The sequence below is a fragment of the Procambarus clarkii genome, chromosome 6 (assembly GCF_040958095.1).
Source record: "Procambarus clarkii isolate CNS0578487 chromosome 6, FALCON_Pclarkii_2.0, whole genome shotgun sequence".
Taxonomy (NCBI): domain Eukaryota; kingdom Metazoa; phylum Arthropoda; class Malacostraca; order Decapoda; family Cambaridae; genus Procambarus; species Procambarus clarkii.
In genome coordinates, this window is record NC_091155.1 from 3,264,363 (window position 1) to 3,280,926 (window position 16,564).

Here is a 16,564-nt window from a genome sequence, read left to right on the forward strand (position 1 = left end):
CACAACAGTTACAGCACCCTTCATCTCCTGCAACACAACAGTTACAGCACCCTTCATCTCCTGCAACACAACAGTTACAGCACCCTTCATCACCTGCAACACAACAGTTACAGCACCCTTCACCACCTGCAACACAATAGTTACAGCACCCTTCATCACCTGCAACAAAACAGTTACAGCACCCTTCATCTCCTGCAACACAACAGTTACAGCACCCTTCATCTCCTGCAACACAACAGTTACAGCACCCTTCATCTCCTGCAACACAACAGTTACAGCACCCTTCATCACCTGCAACACAACAGTTACAGCACCCTTCATCACCTGCAACACAACAGTTACAGCACCCTTCATCTCCTGCAACACAACAGTTACAGCACCCTTCATCACCTGCAACACAACAGTTACAGCACCCTTCATCACCTGCAACAAAACAGTTACAGCACCCTTCATCACCTGGAACAAAACAGTTACTATGGCATTCTCCTCCATCACGACCTGAGTAATTGCCCGCTTGTCATGTTTTCGACTGGATTTGCATATAACTATTTGGGGGTAGAATTGCTTTGTGTTTGTGTACAGAGTTGATGTCAATATGTTGTGTGAGTGTGGAGGTAAACACACAGCTGTGTCCTGAGGCCTGACGTGTTATCAACATTGTTTGGAAAATGTTGAGATTTATATGAAGGTAAAATATACGTCCAAAGACATGCATTTATCAAACCAACAAATGTAGTTTCTGGGGCACTAATTATTCTATGCATTGCATAGAATATGCAAAATAATATGCACTAATTATTCTAATGATATATATATTGTTTATTTATATCATTAGAGGCAAAGTACTCTTTTTTTCTGAAGCAGGTCTGGGAATGATTTTTATTTGCGTAGGAATACCTGATCGTGTAACCTTCATAGACATACACGTCTCCCAAAACATAGTTATAGTTATTACTTATAAATTTACTATAAATTGTCTGTACATTTATATATTTAGATTCATTTATTGCTACATTTACATTTTTATGTGATATCATGTACTCTTATAATAATGATAATTATATGTACTTCATAACTGGTAAGGTAGGGTATATAATGATGATGTTAGGTGGTAATAGTCCATGCTGTTATTCACTCGTGTTCAGCGTTAGGTCGTATGTATGAACAGTATATAAAGTTCCTGGAGACATTAGAGTCCTCTAGTTTTCCATTGCATGTTAATCATAACTTGATCTATGACGGTGTTCTATTTATAGCTAAGAGAGCTTTAGTCTTAAGAGTAAACACACTGATATTAAAATTCTTTAGTTCTTGATTGTCAGGATGTGCGAGTAATATTCCTATAATATATCTTTATATTGCTCGTAAATTAGGTTTTCTCTTCATATTAAGAATTTTACTGGTCCGCTTAAAAAAGTCTGGCAAGCTGACCCAGACTGATCCTTGTGGAGGACGCTTAATGAAACTACAAAATATTTTGGCTAAATATAAATAGGCTAAATATTTTGGCCTGACGGTGATTTTTCTTAAAAAGTATACCTTTATGATGACTAGACCACACACTACAATGTGAAGGGACGACGACGTTTCGGTCGTCCCTTCGGTGTCGCTATGGGTTCCCCTCACTCCCCTGTTCTTGCTAATTTCTACATGGAATACTTCGAAACTGTTCTTCTTCCTTCTATTGGTACTCGTCCCTCTCTCTGGCTTCGCTGTGTTGATGACATTTTTGCTTTATGGCCTCATGCCCTTAGTCTTTTCCAGCCTTTCCTCGCCTCTCTTAACAATCTGGCTCCTTCTATCCATTTCAAAGTTGAGTGGGAATCTAATTCTCTCCTTCCTTTTCTTGACGTTCACGTTCACAGCTCTGTGTCCGGATTCTCTTTCTCTGTCTACCGCAAACCCATGCATAGTGGCATGTACATTCACTTCTTTTCCTACAATCCTCCTTCTGTTAAGAAAAGTGTCCTCGTCTCTCTCTTCCTCCGCGCTCTACGCATCAGCGACCCTCAGTTTCTTGATTCTGAAATTGCCTTTATCTACAAATCATTCTCTCGCCTTGGTTACCACTTTGCATTTCATCAACTGTGCCCACTCTCAAGCTAAACGAAATTTCTTTCATCCTAAACCTGCTTCCAACACTAGTAGCACTGTACTATGCCTTCCCTTCATATCTGAACTCAAAACTTTTACCAAAACCTTTCGTCCTCTTGACATTTAGCTTGCCTTTCGACAAACTAACACACTTCGTAGCAATCTAGTTCACACTGCTCCTCCTGCTTCTAATGCTGCTGGTGTCTACTCTATTTCCTGTTCGTCTTGTCCTCTCCAATACTTTGGCGAAACTGGCCGTACACTGAATGACAGACTTAAAGAACACAAGAGAAGTGTTAAGTCTGCAGACACTAACAATGCTCTCTTCTGCCATGTGAGGGATTCTAATCATCCCATTGATTGGTCTTCCTCCAAAATAATCTTTCCTGCCTCTACTCTACACAGACGCCGTCTTGTAGAATCGGCTCTAATACACAATGTACCCAACATGAACTTGAGTCCTGGTTTTGTTGCTGTGGACTCTTCCCTTTCACAGTATATACTCAAATGCTCTTATCTTTCTAACAAACGTGACCTTACATAAGCTTACCCTTTCCATTTACCTTTCTTTCTCTTTCCTTTCTTTCTCTTTCTCTCTTTTTTCTGTTCCTTGTCTTCTCCTACGTTCCCTCGTTTTCCTCTTCTCATTATTTTCTCCTACTCTTTCGGTGGTTATAATAGGAACTGCCTCGTATGGGCCAATAGGCCCTCTGCAGTTCCTACCACTAGCCCCTCTGGTTGATACCTGGTTGATACCTGGTTGATACCTGGTTGATGGGGTTCTGGGAGTTCGTCTACTCCCCAAGCCCGGCCCGAGGCCAGGCTCGACTTGTGAGAGTTTGGTCCACCAGGCTGTTGCTTGGAGCGGCCCGCAGGCCCACATACCCACCACAGCCCGGTTGGTCCGGCACTCCTTGGAGGAATAAATCTAGTTTCCTCTTGAAAATGTCCACGGTTGTTCCGGCAATATTTCTTATGCTTGCTGGGAGGACGTTGAACAACCGCGGACCTCTGATGTTTATACAGTGTTCTCTGATTGTGCCTATGGCACCTCTGCTCTTCATTGGTTCTATTCTACATTTTCTTCCATGTCGTTCACTCCAGTACGTTGTTATTTTACTGTGTAGATTTGGTACTTGGCCCTCCAGTATCTTCCAGGTGTATATTATTTGATATCTCTCTCGTCTTCTTTCTAGTGAGTACATTTGGAGGGCTTTGAGACGATCCCAATAATTTAGGTGCTTTATTGCGTCTATGCGTGCCGTATATGTTCTCTGTATTCCCTCTATTTCAGCAATCTCTCCTGCTTTGAAGGGGGAAGTGAGTACTGAGCAGTACTCAAGACGGTACAACACAAGTGCCTTGAAGAGTACAACCATTGTGATGGGATCCCTGGATTTGAAAGTTCTCGTAATCCATCCTATCATTTTTCTGGCTGTCGCAATATTTGCTTGGTTATGCTCCTTAAACGTTAGGTCGTCAGACATTATTATTCCCAAATCCTTTACATGCTGTTTTCCTACTATGGGTACATTTGATTGTGTTTTGTACTCTGTATTATGTTTAAGGTCCTCATTTTTACCGTACCTGAGTACCTGGAATTTATCACTGTTAAACATCATGTTATTTTCTGATGCCCAGTCGAAAACTTTATTAATATCAGCTTGAAGTTTTTCAATGTCCTCAGCCGAGGTAATTTTCATACTGATTTTTGTGTCATCTGCAAAGGATGATACGAAGCTGTGACTTGTATTTTTGTCTATATCTGATATGAGAATAAGGAAAAGCAGTGGTGCAAGGACTGTACCCTGAGGTACAGAGCTTTTCACTGCACTTGGACTAGATTTTATATGGTTGACAGTTACTCGCTGAGTCCTGTTTGACAGAAAACTGAGTATCCAGCGTCCTACTTTACCGGTTATTCCCATTGACTTCATTTTGTGTGCTATCACGCCATGGTCACATTTATCGAAGGCCTTTGCGAAGTCCGTGTATATCACATCAGCATTCTGTTTCTCTTCTAATGCCTCAGTGACTTTGTCGTAGTGCTTAAGTAGCTGTGAGAGGTACGATCTTCCCGCTCGAAATCCATGTTGGCCTGGGTTATGAAGGTCATTGGTCTCCATGAAATTGGTGACCTGACTCCTAATCACTCTCTCAAATACTTTTATGATGTGCGATGTTAGTGCAACTGGTCTATAATTTTTTGCCAATGCTTTGCTCCCTCCCTTGTGTAGAGGGGCTATGTCTGCTACTTTAAGTGCATCTGGTATCTCCCCCGTGTCCAAGCTCTTCCTCCACACTATACTGAGTGCCTGTGCTACCGGCACTTTGCATTTCTTTATAAATATTGAATTCCATGAGTCTGGACCTGGGGCCGAGTGCATGGGCATGTTTTCAATTTCTTTTTCAAAATTTAGTGCGCTCGTGTTTATATCAGTTATATTTACCGGGGTTTGAATATCCCGCATAAAGAAATTGTCTGGATCTTCCACCTTCATGTTGTTTATTGGAGTGCTAAACATGTCCTCATACTGCTTTTTTAGGATTTCACTAATTTCTTTGTCATCCTCCGTGTATGAACCTTCACTTGTACAATAGGTCCAATACTGGCAGTGGTTTTTGCTTTTGATTTCGCATATGAGAAGAAATATTTTGGATTTTTCTTTATTTCCTGAATTGCTTTCTGTTCTAACTGCCTTTCTTCAGTTTCATATGAGTGTTTCAATTTCCGCTCGATTTCTTCAATCTCCCTATTTAAATTATTCCTTCTTTGACGGGAAATTCGTGTCTGCATAAGCAGTTCCGTTATTTTTTTCCTGCGTTTATAGTGTCGTCTGCGTTCTCTTTCTACGTTAGATCTCTTTCTGGCTTTCCTCAAAGGAACATGTTTCAGACAGACTTGATACGCTTCTGAAGTAAGTTTTTCTATTCCTTCCGTAGGACTTGTATTATTTAGAACAGTTCCCCATGGAATGTTTGTAAGTTCCCTGTTTATTATCTCCCAGTCTATCCTTTTATTATTAAAATTGAATTTACTGAATAGCCCCTCTCGCTTTATCAACGTTTTAAGTCTATTCTGAGTATTGATGGTCGTTTGCACTTCAATGAGTTTGTGATCTGAGTATGTGGTATCTGATATCGTAATGTCTCTGATAATGTCTTCATTGTTCGTAAAGACCAGATCTAGAATATTTTCATTTCTCGTTGGCTCCGATATCTGCTGATTGAGTGAAAATTTGTCACAGAATCTAAGTAGTTCTCTAATCTGTGGTTGGTTAGGTCCTGATAGATTTCCTGGTATAATATTATTGTTTGCTATTTTCCACCTGAGACTAGGCAAGTTGAAGTCACCTAGGAAAATAATATCAGGTATCGGGTTCTCCAAATTATCAAGGCTATTCTCTATTTTGCTTATCTGTTCTGTGAATTCCTCAGCCGTTGCATCTGGCGGTTTGTATATTAGTATAATCACTAAATTTATTTTCTCAATTTTTAATCCCAGTACCTCTACCACCTCATTTGTAACGTTTAGGAGCTCCGAGCATACAAGGTCTTCCCTAATATACAGACCCACTCCTCCATGTGACCTAATTTTCCTATCACACCTGTATAGGTTATATCCTGGAATCCAGATCTCACTGTCCAACAATTCCCCTGCATGGGTTTCTGTGAAAGCTCCAAATACTGCATTTGACTCCGTGAGGAGGCCATTTATGAACTGTACTTTGTTGTTTGTTCTTGTTTTCAGTCCTTGTATGTTGGCAAAGATGAATGAGGTTACTCTATTAGTGATAGTTTGAATGGGAGACTTTTTCGGCACGTCCATTAATCGTGGACATAATGAGTTTGTTCTGACCAGTACTGATTGTTGTAGGGCAGTTTTCTGTCGTAGTTGTAGTTCCCTTTCGGTGGGTAATTGTATCTGTAATTCTGGAATGCCAGTGGATCTGGCATCCAGTTCCATACACTCTCCATGCTGCTCCTTTTGAATTCTCTGCCGGTCTGGTATAAAAAATTTATAGAGTTTCCTCCAAATTCGTTATCCTGCTTGCCACTCTTTATGTAGCGTTCCGTGCCTTTCACGTGAAAGTGTGGGCAGCTGAGGTCATAGCATTTTCTGTCCTCCAGTGAGGTTTGGCACATGTCAGGATGGAAAAACCTACATATTGATCCAAATCGACACTCACCTTTCCTAAGCATATTTAAACATTTTTTGGGATGTTGGTAACTGCATTCTAATCCTTTCTTATTACCAGCATATCTATGTCTGCATATGCCCTTTGCATAAAATTTGCATAAGTCTGTCCTTCTGTTCTGAATTGCTCTATCGAGAACCGTCGTGGTGTCTGTACCTATCGAGCTGTCAGTGCTGTCTGGTACACTTTCTAGTTTACTGTCATCTACATCCAGGCCTACTGAGTCAGAGTTTGCAACTTCCTGAGTTTCAGCCTCAGTTTCATCCCTGACTATAGCCTCCGCCCCTTGTATATTAGAATTGTTGTTCCTTTCCCACTCCTTCTGGATGGCTGGTAGGCTTCCAATGAATGATGTTTTCCGATCATGCGTCATGTTATCTAGAAGGTTTTTTAGGATATTCCAAGCTGGCAGGTCATTTTTACACACCCAGAGCAAGTGGCCATCTCTCAGTGCCGTAGTGTTACTCACTCCTGTACAAGCCGAATGGAATCTAGTCTTACAGATATAACATTCAATTCCCGTTACCTTCGTCTTTAAGAAGTTGTTACAGTGGCCACAAATTTGTTTATTTACTCCCATATTGCCTTGTTTTGTTGTATATATCTATATATTTATAATATTATATGTATATTGTATATTTGTAACAATATATATGTATATATATTTATATGTTTAATATTATATGTATATCGTATATTTGTAATATTATGTGTGTTATTTTGTTCAAACTTTATGGCAGGTACTTATCGTAGGTAGCGAGGCTGGTCCCCCGGTCAGTACAGGTGACCTCTTGTGGCCCAGGTTGATGTCACCAGTTTCCAGTTACCCGATTTATAACCACTGATGCCGCCTCTTGCCACTATTCTATATTTCTAGTGTTCTATATTTATAATATTCACTTCCAACTTATATGTTGTTGTGATACCCGTTCCACATCACTGTTCCACGAATCACCGTTCACTATTTTTTTTTTTTTTCGTTTTTTTTATCCTAATACACGCATGTACACAAAGCCTCATTCACTGGCTCACACGTGGTCTCCCGTTTATTCTCTATTTAACACAAAGTTCTATTGTTAATGACTATTTTCAATTTTCCAGCGGGTCACTATGCACTTTGTTATGTCTGTAATCAGTAGTCCACGGCAGTAGTCCTACGAATCCCTGTTAATGTCACGATTTTAACGGAGCGCGCACGGTACGTCTGGATGACAAGGATGACAAGGAAGATTTTACTACACCTTACTTTGCCCCTCATCTCTCGTGCCTATTTATTGCCTGCATCTACTTCCTCATCACAATCGACTTGAGAATGGTCCAGGACGGACCGAAACGTCGTCGTCCCTTCACATTCTAGTGTGTGGTCTGGTCATCATACTTTAGCCACGTTATTGTGACTCATCGCCTGCATATACCTTTATGCAACAAGACAGTGGACAAACACTTTACCTTGTGCAACATATCAGTAGCAATACCATGTCATGTATTGATCTTCAGTAGCAATAAAAGGCAGCAGTTTAAGAATACAATACCTGCAAAACAACTCAATCAATTGCCTTTAGCTCATGCAACATGCCAGTGGTCAAAATATTCACCTCCATAAAGACGACAATATCTTCTTTCTTCACTAACCCTAACACGACAGTTGCTGTATATCAGCCGTTCTTTCTTGTCCAGGTCATTTCCCCCTTTTGCCAGAAAATCAATTCTTATTTTCCCCACCAACTACCCACACTTAAACTTTAGTATTAACCACGATGTCTTCATATATTTACATTATATTAGTTAACAGTAAACAAAGCATACTCTTCCATAATTATTTTATTATTAATTAGTGACACTCAAAGAAAAATGTACGAATGATATATGTGACTCGAAAGAAAAATTAAGAGATAAATTAAAGCCTATGAGAGCTCCGTTTCAAAACCCAAGTACCCGACCTGTAATCACTATCATGAACTCTGCCTCTCCACCGTCTCTCTGCCTCAGTGTGACCCCTACATTTGTTCCCCTTGATACCAGCTCTACTGTTTCTGGGGCTGTCGCTAACAGAGAGCATCTAAGATCATACTCAACCAGCAGATTTGTTGTTAATCATCGATATTACTGACAGAAGGGAAGAGAGGCTTGACTCACAGGTATGAAGAAGCAAATGGAGTGAGCACAAGGAGAGCGTTCTTGCCGTATCCCGGATAAATGAATAACATTTTCATCCAGAACCAACTTTAACTTATGAATTGCAACTCACTCACCGCTGAAGTGTTGTGTTTGAGTTCAAACGTTCTTCCTGGAGCTGTGTGGGGACATTATGTACATTGTACCTGAGCCTAATCTCTCGTTAGACCCATAGTAATTTGGTGGAGATTTATGTGTCGAAAATATTATTGAGATCATATGTGGGACTGTTAAAGTGCTTCACGATCTTTGCCTTGAGCACATAGTTGAGGACATATGCAGCGACCTAAGAATGTCTGAGGAATTGGGTCGTATTTACCTCTTGGATCCGTCTCCCCAGAGCTGCCATTTTGTTAAGAGTGTAATCATATTGTCAGCATGAAGGATGACATGAAATCACACTAACGTGATATTAAAGAGAAAATCAACTGAAGTTCTTAGGTGACTCGAACCCGTGACCAGCATACTACCTGCTGCACCTCTACCACTGTACCACCCTGACCTATGCTGGTTGTATAGGTCAGACGGTTAGTGGTAGAGGTTGCGGCTGGCAGCACGCTGGTCACGGGTTCGAGTCACCTAAGAACTTCAGTTGATTTTCTCTTTAATATCACGTTAGTGTGATTTCATGTCATCCTTCATGCTGACAATATGATTACACGCCTGCATATACCGATGCAGTGAGTTAAGAGCTGAAGTTGACTTTCTCAAAAGAGAATGATATTTGTCAGCTCTGTAGTTATTCTTTTTATTTTTTATTTTATTTATATACTAGCTGTACCCGGCCACGCGTTGCTGTGGCCGGGTACAGCGACCCGGCCACATGCTGTTGCATGAGCCACAACAACCTTCCCCTGTCTCCCAGTCCTCACCATTCCCTATCCCCTGTCCCCAAGTCCTCCCAACTATTTCTTACTTCCCCGTACCCTCGTCCTCCCAACTATTCCCGAACCCCCATCCCCTCGTCCTCCCCACCATTTCCCCCTCCTCCGTCCCTTTGTCCTCCTCACCATCCCCCACCCTAGCGTTCCCTCATCTTCCTAATCATTCCACACTCCACTGTCCCCTCATCCTCCCTACTATCTCCCCCTCTCCCGTCCCCTCATCCTCCCTACCATTCCACACTCCACTGTCCCCTCATCCTCCCGACTATCTCCCCCTCTCCCGTCCCCTCATCCTCCCTACCATTCCCCCGTCCCCTCGTCCTCCCCATTCTCATATCTCCTTGTCCTCCACACCATTACTCCCCTGTACACTCGACCTTTCCACCATCCCCCACTCCCGTCCCCTCATCCTTCCCACTATTCTCCCCTCCCCTCTCCCCTCTGCCTCCCCACCATTACCCCCCTCCCCTCCCACGTCCCCTTGTCCGATACATTCCCAAATGATCTGATGTTCCCATCAGAAAATGGGAAACCTCACTGAAATATAAGTAAAACAATTAAAAACAAAATTAATAACAATTAAAAAATACAAAAATAAACTATACTCACAAAATAAACGGTATGGTAATCAACTCAGCTCAATTCAACGCAATGTCACGCAAAATAATTAAATCAAAATGAAAATAAATCGAAATCTACGAAAATTCTATTTGTCAATGCAATTGGAAACATTGAAATGGGATCGAAATATAGTTAGTATAGCGTGTGTTGCTATATACAACATGCAACAGAGAGCGCTGTTTCTTAAAAAAAAAATGTTTTTACCTGTCACAGGTGTAGCATCTATTCATATACTTACGAAATGAATAATATGGTAAAGAACACAGCTCAATTCTAATGCAATATCACACAAAATAATTAAATCAAAATGAAAATAAATCAAAATATATGAAAATTAAATTTATCAATGTAATTGGAAACATTGAAATGGAATCATAATGTATTTAGTACAACTTGTGTGTGTTACTATTACGTGCAACAGATGGCACTGTTTTCCCCCCAAAAAACATGTTTTTACCCATCACAGGTGTGGCACTTGTATAGTAGGTATATAAAATCACGTGCGTATTCAAATGGAACTTTGTGTCAAAATTTAGAAGCCATTGGTGAAGAAGTTTCGGAGATTAGAGCATGTATTGCTCTTACGTCCAACAAATGGCGCTGTTTTAAAAAAAAAATGTTTTTCCTATCACAGGTGAGATGTGTATATAGTAAGTATATAAAACACGCTCCTATTTGAATGCAGCGTTGTGTGAAAATTTCAAAGCAATTGGTAAAGAGGTTTCGAAGATTTCCCTAACATGAAAAACACTTGAAAACACAGTTTTTCAAAAAAAAAGTTTGTTTTTGTTCTGACACTGACGTGACATCTATATAATGTGTATATAAAAACCCATTCGGATGGGAATGGATCATTGTGTGAAAGTTTCAAAGCAATCGGTGAAGAACTATCGGAGATTAGGGATAAACGAACATTTACATTTTTATTTATATAGATATACGAGAGTTCTTACATTCTTGGAAAGTAACTAGCATTTATAGCGTTTTGGGTAGGTCATTAATACAAATTTCCCCCGTAATACGGCCCTCCAAATCGGCCAGGATACGAACAGAGGCCAAAGTGCTCGTGAAGCGCCGGCATTTCAACACACTTCGTCTATGTCCACTCTGCCAACCCCCCTGAGTATTTTATATGTTCCTATCATATTCCCCCCCCCCCTCTCCCTTCTATTTTCTAGTGTCGTAAGGCACTGTTCCTTCAGGCGCTCCTCATACCCCATCCCTCGTAACTCTGGGACGAGTCTCGTTACAAACCTCTGAACCTTTTCCAGTTTCCTTATATGCTTCTTCAGATGGGAACTCCATGATGAGGCGGCATACTCAAAGACTGGTCTCACGTAGGCAGTGTAAAGCGCCCTAAATGCCTCCTTACTTAGGTTTCTGAATGATGTTCTAACTTTTGCCACTGTAGAGTACGCTGCTGTCGTTATCCTATTTATATGTGCTTCAGGAGATAGATTAGGTGTTACGTCCACGCCCAGGTCTCTTTCCCGTATCGTCACAGGTAGGCAGTTCCCTTTCATTGTGTACTGTCACTTTGTTCTCCTATCACCTAGTCCCATTTCCATAACCTTACATTTGCTCGTGTTGAACTCCAGTAGCCATTTCTCTGACCATTTCTGCAACCTGTTCAGGTCCTCTTGGAGGATCCTGCAATCCTCATCTGTCACAACTCTTCTCATCAACTTTGCATCATCCGCGAACATCGACATGTAGAACTCTACTCCTGTAAACATGTCGTTCACATATATTAGAAATAGAATTGGTCCCAGCACCAATCTTTGAGGTACTCCACTCGTTACTGTTCGCCAGTCTGACTTCTCGCCCCTTATCGTAACTCTTTGGCTCCTTCCTGTTAGGTAGTTCCTTATCCATGCTAGGGCGTTTCCTCCCACCCCCGCCTGCCTCTCGAGTTTGAACAGCAGTCTCATGTGCAGAACTGTATCAAAAGCTTTTTGGCAGTCCTGAAATATCTTCCCAATCTTCTGCCATATCAGAGAAGATTGGGTCTGCCCAATCTTCTCTGTCATATCTTGTTCTCTGCATTTTATCATAGAATTCCAAAAGGTTTGTTAGGCACGATTGCCCTTTCCAGAATTCATGTTGATGTGTGTGTGTTTGTGTGTGTGTGTGTGTGTAAGCAACTAATTATCAAAAGAAGGCACCAAACTGGGAAGGCTATGTAGCACCATCAAATGTGCGGAATAATTAGAGGGCGCTAAATATCACCAAGGATGCCAATACGAGAACAGAAGCGCATAAGGCGAACGATATAAAAAGTATCTGATTCACCAAGAATTCTATTGAGGGACAAGTGACTACGGGGGGATGGTCGGAAAGCAAGACACACGCTCGTCCTGGAAGTCAGGACATTCAACAAGGATATGCACGACTGTAAGAGGGACAATGCAATTTGGACAATAAGGAGCAGGGCGGCGCTCCATTAAGTAACCGTAAGATAAGCGTATATGGCTAATACCCCAACCTCGCCAGAGCCGTCTACGGTGGTAGGAGGACGGCCATGAGGGCACACTACTCTTAAGAGTACGCAGTTTGTTACCTGTGACAGAAGACCAACAATCCTGCCTATGAGTAACGATGTAGGAATGAATAACTGGGTAAAAGTCAGAATTAGAAATATCTTTACGGGAGATGGGAAGGGAGCGGACAGTTTTCTTAGCGGCAGCATCAGCATGCCCATTTAAATAGACACCAATATGGCTGGGAAAAAAGCAAAACTCAACTGACTTAAATTTACTGGAAATAAGAAACAGCCAATGCTGAACCTCGACGACCACTGGATGGACTGGATTAAAGGACCCGAGAGCCACGAGGGCACTACGAGAGTCAACGACAACTACACAGGAAGATTGACAACGAGAAAGCAGGAGACGAAGAGCATAGAGAATTCCATAAAGTTCTGTGTGTGTCTGTGTTTGTACTTACCTAGTTGTGCTTGTGGGGGTAGAGCTCTGGCTCCTTGGTCCCGCCTCTCAACGGTCAATCAACTAATGTAAAAGTTCCTGAGCCTATTGGGCTCTATCATATCTACACTTGAAACTGTGAATGGAGTCTGCGTCCACCACATCACTTCCTAATGCATTCCATTTGTCTACTACTCTGACACTGAAAAAATTCTTTCTAACGTCTCTAGGGCTCATTTCGGCACTCAATTTCCCCCTGTGTCTCCTAGTGCGTGTGCCCCTTGTATTAAAAAGTCTGTCTTTATCTACCATATCAATTCCTCTGAGAATCTTGTATGTGGTGATCATGTCCCCTCTAACTCTTCTGTCTCTCAGTGACGTGAGGTTTAATTCCTGTAGTCTCTCCTCGTAGCTCATACCCCCCACTTCTTGTACTAGTTTGGTGGCAAACCTTTGAACCTTTTCCAGTTAAGTCTGATGCTTGAATAGATATGGACTCCATGCTGGAGCCGCATACTCCAGGATTGGTCTGACATATGTGGTATATAATGTTCTGAATGATTCCTTACACAAGTTTCTAAAGGCTTTTCTTATGTTAGCCAACCTGGCATATGCTGCTGATGTTATCCTCTTGATATGAGCTTCAGAGAACAGGTCTGGCGTGATATCAACCCCCAAGTCTTTCTCTTTCTCTGACTCTTGAAGTATTTCGTCTCCCAAATGATACTTTGTACCTGGTCTCCTGCTCCCTACACCTATCTTCATTACATTACATTTGCTTGGGTTAAACTCTAACAACCATTTGTTCGACCATTCCTGCAGATTGTCCAGGTCTTCTTGAAGCCTCAAGCTGTCCTCCTCTGTCTTATTCCTACTCATAATTTTGGCTTCGTCAGCAAACATTGAGAGGAATGAGTCTATACCCTCTGGGAGATCATTTACGTATATCAGAAACAGGATAGCTCCGAGTACAGAGCCCTGTGGGACTCCACTGGTGACTTCATGCCAATCCCCCCCTCACGTCTCAGCCCTCACTGTAACTCTCTGCTTCCTATTGCTTAGGTACTCCCCTATCCACAGGAGCGCCCTACCAGTAACTCCTGCCTGTTTCTCCAGCTTATGCATCAGCCTTTTATGGGGTACTTTGTCAAAGGTTTTCCGACAGTACAAAAAAATGCTATCCGCCCATCCTTCTCTTTCTTGCTTAACCTTTGTCACCTGATCGTAGAATTCTATTAGGCCTGTAAGGCAAGATTTACAATTTACAAGATTGTGTGTGTGTGTGTGTGTGTGTGTGTGTGTGTGTGTGTGTGTGTGTGTGTGTGTGTGTGTGTGTGTGTGTGTGTGTGTGTGTGTGTGTGTGTGTGTGTGTGTGTGTGTACTCACCTAATTGTACTCACCTAATTGTGCTTGCGGGGGTTGAGCTCTGGCTCTTTGGTCCCGCCTCTCAACCGTCAATCAACTGGTGTACAGATTCCTGAGCCTATTGGGCTCTATCATATCTACATATGAAACTGTGTATGGAGTCAGCCTCCACCACATCACTTCCTAATGCATTCCATTTACTAACTACTCTGACACTGAAAAAGTTCTTTCTAACGTCTCTGTGGCTCATTTGGGTACTCAGCTTCCACCTGTGTCCCCTTGTTCGCGTCCCACCAGTGTTGAATAGTTCATCCTTGTTTACCCGGTCGATTCCCCTGAGGATTTTGTAGGTTGTGATCATGTCCCCCCTTACTCTTCTGTCTTCCAGTGTCGTAAGGTGCATTTCCCGCAGCCTTTCCTCATAACTCATGCCTCTTAGTTCTGGGACTAGTCTAGTAGCATACCTTTGGACTTTTTCCAGCTTCGTCTTGTGCTTGACAAGGTACGGGCTCCATGCTGGGGCCGCATACTCCAGGATTGGTCTTACATATGTGGTGTACAAGATTCTGAATGATTCCTTACACAGGTTCCTGAACGCCGTTCTGATGTTAGCCAGCCTCGCATATGCCGCAGACGTTATTCTCTTTATGTGGGCTTCAGGAGACAGGTTTGGTGTGATATCAACTCCTAGATCTTTCTCTCTGTCTGTTTCATTAAGTACTTCATCTCCTATTCTGTATCCTGTGCCTGGCCTCCTGTTTCCACTGCCTAGTTTCATTACTTTGCATTTACTCGGGTTGAACTTCAACAGCCATTTGTTGGACCATTCACTCAGTCTATCCAGGTCATCTTGTAGCCTCCTACTATCATCCTCTGTTTCAATCCTCCTCATAATTTTTGCATCGTCGGCAAACATTGAGAGGAACGAATCTATACCCTCTGGGAGATCATTTACATATACCAGAAACAGTATAGGTCCAAGGACTGACCCCTGCGGGACTCCACTTGTGACGTCTCGCCAATCTGAGACCTCACCCCTCACACAGACTCGTTGTCTCCTGTTGCTTAGGTACTCCTCTATCCACCGGAGTACCTTCCCTCTCACTCCAGCCTGCATCTCCAACTTTCGCACTAGCCTCTTGTGTGGCACTGTATCAAAGGCTTTCTGACAATCCAAAAATATGCAGTCTGTCCACCCTTCTCTCTCTTGCCTTATTTTTGTTGCCTGGTCGTAGAATTCAAGTAACCCTGTGAGGCAGGACCTGCTATCCCTGAACCCATGTTGATGCTGTGTTACAAAGTTCCTTCGCTCCAGATGCTCCACTAGTTTTTTTCGCACAATCTTCTCCATCAGCTTGCATGGTATGCAGGTTAGGGACACTGGCCTGTAGTTCAGTGCCTCCTGTCTATCCCCTTTCTTGTATATCGGGACTACGTTAGCTGCTTTCCAAATATCTGGCAGTTCCCCTGTTGCCAGTGATACACTATGGAGAGTGGTAGGCTCAGTTCTCTTGCTCCTTTCTTTAGAACCCAAGGGGAGATTCCATCTGGGCCTATAGCCTTCGTCACGTCCAACTCTAGTAAACACTTCCTTACTTCCCCACTGGTAATCTCAAACTCTTCCAGTGGTTCCTGGTTAGCTATTCCCTCACTTACCTCTGGAATTTCTCCTTGCTCTAAGGTGAAGACCTCCTGGAATTTCTTATTCAATTCCTCACACACTTCCTTGTCATTTGTAGTGAATCCTTCCGCCCCTATCCTTAATCTCATAACCTGTTCCTTTACTGTTGTTTTTCTCCTAATGTGGCTATGCAACAATTTAGGCTGAGTCTTTGCCTTGCTTGCGATGTCATTTTCGTATTGTTTTTCTGCCTCTCTTCTCATCCTGACATATTCATTCCTGGCATTCTGGTATCTTTCTCTGCTCTCCAGTGTCCTGTTATTCCTATAGTTTCTCCATGCCCTTTTACTTTGCTGCTTAGCTAGCCTACATCTCTGATTAAACCATGGGTTTCTCATCTTCATTTCTCTGTTTTCTTTTTGGACTGGGACAAACTTGTTTGCTGCGTCCTTGCACTTCTGCGTGATGTAATCCATCATATCTTGGGCCGTCTTTCCCCTGAGCTCTGTTTCCCATGCTATATCTGTTAGGAATTTTCTTATCCCCTCATAGTTTCCCTTTCGGTATGCTAACCTTTTGGTTTCGGTATCCCTCCTCGAGTTCAATAACCCTTCTTCAATCAAGTACTCAAACACCAGTACACTGTGGTCGCTCATCCCTACTGGATCCTCAAAACCGATT